Source organism: Hippopotamus amphibius, chromosome X, assembly GCF_030028045.1.
Source record: "Hippopotamus amphibius kiboko isolate mHipAmp2 chromosome X, mHipAmp2.hap2, whole genome shotgun sequence".
Taxonomy (NCBI): domain Eukaryota; kingdom Metazoa; phylum Chordata; class Mammalia; order Artiodactyla; family Hippopotamidae; genus Hippopotamus; species Hippopotamus amphibius.
Window position 1 is genome coordinate 2,391,231 of NC_080203.1, and position 4,676 is coordinate 2,395,906.

The following is a 4,676-nucleotide window of genomic DNA, read 5'->3' on the forward strand; positions in this document are numbered from 1 at the left end:
GGTAAGTCTGTGGTCTGGGAAGTGTGTCACACGGCAGGGTGGGTCCGCGCAGCCCTTTGAGGGGCCCCCGGCTCCTTCCTCAACCCGTGCGTCCACTGCCACCTGGTGACGGGAGCCGCCCATGGCAGCTTTTGTTCTCTTGAGAAGGGACTCCCCCACAAGCAGGTGAGGATGCCATCACTTCTCTGATGACGTTCCTCAGCTAGAAAATGGGGATATGATGGCGTCTCCATCACAGGATGTTTTGGACGTTGAGTCATTACACATACGCACTCAAAAGAGTGCCTGCTCAGCACACAACGGAACGCTCCATTACTTGTGACGTGGTAAGAATTCACGGGGCCGTCAGGGTTTGAGGCGCATCTCGAAAGACATATAGAATGAATGGAAAATTAAGTGCTCGCGCAGGCAGGCTGTCCCCCCGCGGCCTGACACACGAGAGTCACTCAGGGAGGAGTGGCGGAATGAGCAGATGAACGCGAGGACAGCAGAGATTCGGGGCCGAGCTGGACCCCTGACTTGGGCAGAACACATCCGTGTCCTGGACGGTCCGCTCCCACCTGAAGGCAAGGAGAAGAAAAGGCATCTTTGTCTTGCTGTCACCAGGACCAGACCCTTCTCCAGCCCAGGAGGCGCCTCAGGGCCCCCTCCACGTCCTCGTTGCTCAGACTGTAAATGAAAGCGCGGAGCATGGGAGCCACCGCCGCATACAGCGCCGTGGCCACTGAGTCCTCGGCTGCGCAGGAGGACGAGGGTCACAGGTTCGCCCCAAATAGGGTCCCGTGGAACAATGACGCCACGGCCAGGTGGGGACTGCAAGTGGAGAAGGCTTTCAGCTTGCCCTGCGAAGACCGAAGTCTCAGGATGGCTGAGAAAATGCGCACGTAGGAGACAGAAATAAAGAGGAAGGGAGTGACAGACAGACAGCGCCCCCCGCGCTGTAAACCACCAACTCGCCGATGCGGATATCTGAGCAGGAGCGCTTCAGCAAGGCGCACAGCTCGCAGAAGATGTGGTGGATTCTGACACTTGCGCGGAATGACAGGCTACTCGCGAGGAGGGTGAGGGTCAGGGATAGATGTTTGTGACCGCCAGAGCCACAGACAGAGATGTGATGCAGAATTTGGGGCTCCTGGGTGTGGTGGAGTGGAGAGGGTGACCGACGGCTACAACTCTGTCATAGGCCATCACTGCCGAGAGGACACTGTCCAGCTCTGCAAACACAATTAGGAAGTACATCTGCGTGAGGCATGCTGCGTAGGGGATGGCTTGGCTCTGGGTTTGGATGTTTAGCAGCATCTTTGGTACCATGGCGGAGGTGAAGCAGATGTCCACGCGGGACAGGGTGGCTATGAAGCAGTACACGGGGGTGTGGAGGCTGGAGATGGAGCTGATGGCCAGAACGATGAGCAGGTTCCCCACCACAGCGACCAGGTACGTGCACAGGAACAGACAGAAGAGGAGGGGCTGATGTTCAGGCACCTCGGACAGTCCCAGGAGGAGGAATTCCGAGATGACGGTTGGGTCGCCTCTCACCATGGCTTCTGGTTTCTGTCGATATGCGCTGGAAACACATCCGTCCACAAGGCCAGAGGCAGTCTGGGGTAACATGCACCACAACCTTCCTCGGTGGCTAAAACCGTACTTGTGACATTTGGGGAAGGAACTCCAAACTGAGGCAGTAACGACAAGACTCACTCGTCGTGGGGCTGTCTGGTCGCCACAGAATGCAGGAGGGGCGAGCTGAGGCTTTCCTTGTGACTCAGCTTGGGCGGGCGCTCCGCCTGCTTCCCTGGGAGGAAAGAAGAACCGGCCAGAGAAGAAGACAGAGAGACCTGAAGACGAGGCCTGGTTTAGGGAGAGTGGCTGGAGACAGCAAGGGCAGTTGAGTTGTCAAGGTGAGACCGCTGGTTGGACCCCTGAGGGCCTTTGTGTTTTATCCAGGTAAGAGTCTGGGTGATGGCCACTAGGAACAATTCTGTCTCTGTGTGCACACGTGAGAGAGAGAGAGAGAGAGAGAGAGTGTCCTTAGACAGATCTACTTCACAGGCGTATACACAGACATATCTATTCATGTGTATATATTCGCACAAAGATTCACGAAATGGTGTTCACCAGAACGCTCACCAACAGTGGTGATCTCTGGGGGGGGGTGAAATCTTTACTTCCACCTTTCTTTCAATGATAAACATGTATCGGTTTCCCAGACTATTCTCTTGGATGTTATCGAGGCTTTCAGGCGGTGTCTGTGATGGACTCACTTTGGGGCACAAGCACAGTTAGGGGTTCAAGGCTCACGAGGCCTTGTCACACATAAGGGCATGTCTAAGAAGTTATGTCCCTGTGACTTTGTCTCTCCTTCTCAAGTCCATGTCATGGAACCCACAAAGGCTAAATGCTCGTGTGGCGTGACGCCACTAGATAGACAGATCTACACTCACCAACCTGAAATCCAGATGAACTGGAAAACTAAGGGGGCTTCCTAGGTGGCGCAGTGGTTAAGAATCCACCTGCCAATGCAGGGGACACGGGTTCAATCCCTGCTCCAGGAAGATCCCACATGTCGCGGAGCAAGTAAGCCCGTGTGCCACAACTATTGAGCCCGTTTGCCGCAACTATTGAGCCCATGAGCCACAACGATGAGCCCGTGTGCCACAACTATTGAGACCGTGTGCCACAACTATTGAGCCCATGAGCCACAACGATGAGCCCGTGTGCCACAACTACTGAAGCCCATGCGGCCAGAGCCCGTGCTCCGCAACAGGAGCAGCCACGGCAATGAGGAGCCCGTGCACTACAACAAAGAGTAGCCCCCGCTCGCCACAACTAGAGAAAGTCTGCGTGCATCAATGAAGACCCAACACAGCCAATAAATACTAAATAAAAACTTTTTAATTAAAAAAATAAAATAAAAACTGACTAAAGTATTTTAAAAAACTAAGAATCTGATTTTAAACTATTGACTCAAGAACAGGCAGGTGATGAGCAAGCAAACACTCCCGGAAGACACTGGAAACGATCTCACAGACCTGCACCTAAAAATAAGCACGTGCTTTTAATCCCGTTGATTTTAAGAGAAAATTCTTTTAGTTCATCAGGTTTTCAACTCACGAGTCCCCTACCTAATTGCCAAGACTTTACAAGGGAAGGAATGACATCTGTCTGATTCACCACTGAATCAAGCTGGCCTCAAGCCAGCATGACACTGAAACCAAAATCCGGTGACAACAGCATACACACAGAAGAATAATGAGGCAAAAATCTTCAATAGATTCAAAACCGGTGCAGCAGTATTGAAGGGATAAGGCACCAAGTAGGAACATAAGGACGACTGATATCATGACATCTATTCAGGTAAATAATCACACAAATTGGTGGGAAAGGAAAACTATATTATAAATCTCTATTGGAGGCTACAATGGCACTTGTAAAATCTGACATTCCTGCTGGATTTTTAAAATCCATAGTGAGACTGGAATCAAAGCCTCATCTCAAAGCACCACAGCATGGACGTCCTTTCCCTCAACCCAAATGCCTCGTCCAAACCCCTCCCCTCAGACCCCAACCTTCACTGGGTGCTCTGGAACTCATCGTTTGTAATCAGTCTCTTCTCAAAGCATCCCTCTACCTCCCACCATAAAGAAGGCCCAGCTCTGCACCCTGCAGACGCTCCCTTCTGCAGCCCTCTCCAAGGTACACATCTTTTCTTATCACACCCCTGTACCTATACCTCAGGGTCAGGAGGCACGATCAGTGGCCTCTCCTCACTCCCAGTGCTACTTTTCAGCACGGGGTTTCCTCTCCTCTTTAAAAAGAAAGCCCAAGAGTGACATCCGCAAAAACAGCAGAAGCTGGACTTCCAAGGGCCTGTCCCTCCACAGAAACAATGAGATGTTTAGCAAAAATGGTCACCATCAATGTTGTCAGAGCTCACGAATATAATCAAATGTTCCCAGTGACCAAAGAAGAAAAAGATGACTTCAACACAGGAGAACTTTCTGGTGTTTGAATTTTAGCCTTGCCCGCACACCCCTCCCCAGTACAGCAGCAGGCTGCATTCCCCGTGTGATACTTGGCTCCAGAGAAGAGAAGAGCAGACTTCTTTCCCAAGGAACTGGGTTTGTCTGTTTGGACCTATCTGGGGATTCTCTGACACAGGACACCGGCCTTTATCTCACCTAACTCAACTCTCTCAGGGCAGAAAAGCAGCTAAGAGCCTGTTCCTTGAAAACAATGAACAAGCGGCAGCCTCTTGGGGCAAAAACAAAATTACAGCCGGGGCAAACAATAGACACACCAAAGGCCTTGGAGGAAAAACTGGGGAAGGTCACCTTTGGAAATATTGGCTTTGAAAAGCTCCTGCTTGTGATGGGGAATCCAGAAAGTCATATGCATGCCCAGGGCTGGATACACTCTCACAAAAGACCTGACGATAGATACCGTAACACTATCATTTCACCTCCGGGGGTTATTTAGGCTCCGAAAAGCATAAGGAATGAAGGCTAAGGCAGAGTTGCGGCTAAGCATTGAAGGAGTGCCCCAACACAGAGCCAATCGACAGAGCCCAGGAGAGTAGCTTATGCTTCATTTTCTTTCTTTATTTCTTTTTTTTTTGTCTCTGAGTGTTTAAGGAAATCTCTCTCAAACCAACTAACTGACCAAAAGCTGAAAGAACA

General features: G+C 51.2%; 1 pseudogene; it reads right to left on the bottom strand.

Annotated features, from left to right (window-relative positions):
- Positions 1-495: 495 nt before the first annotated feature.
- LOC130842379 (olfactory receptor 1D2-like) lies at positions 496-1,604 on the bottom strand (annotated as a pseudogene).
- Positions 1,605-4,676: the final 3,072 nt, after the last annotated feature.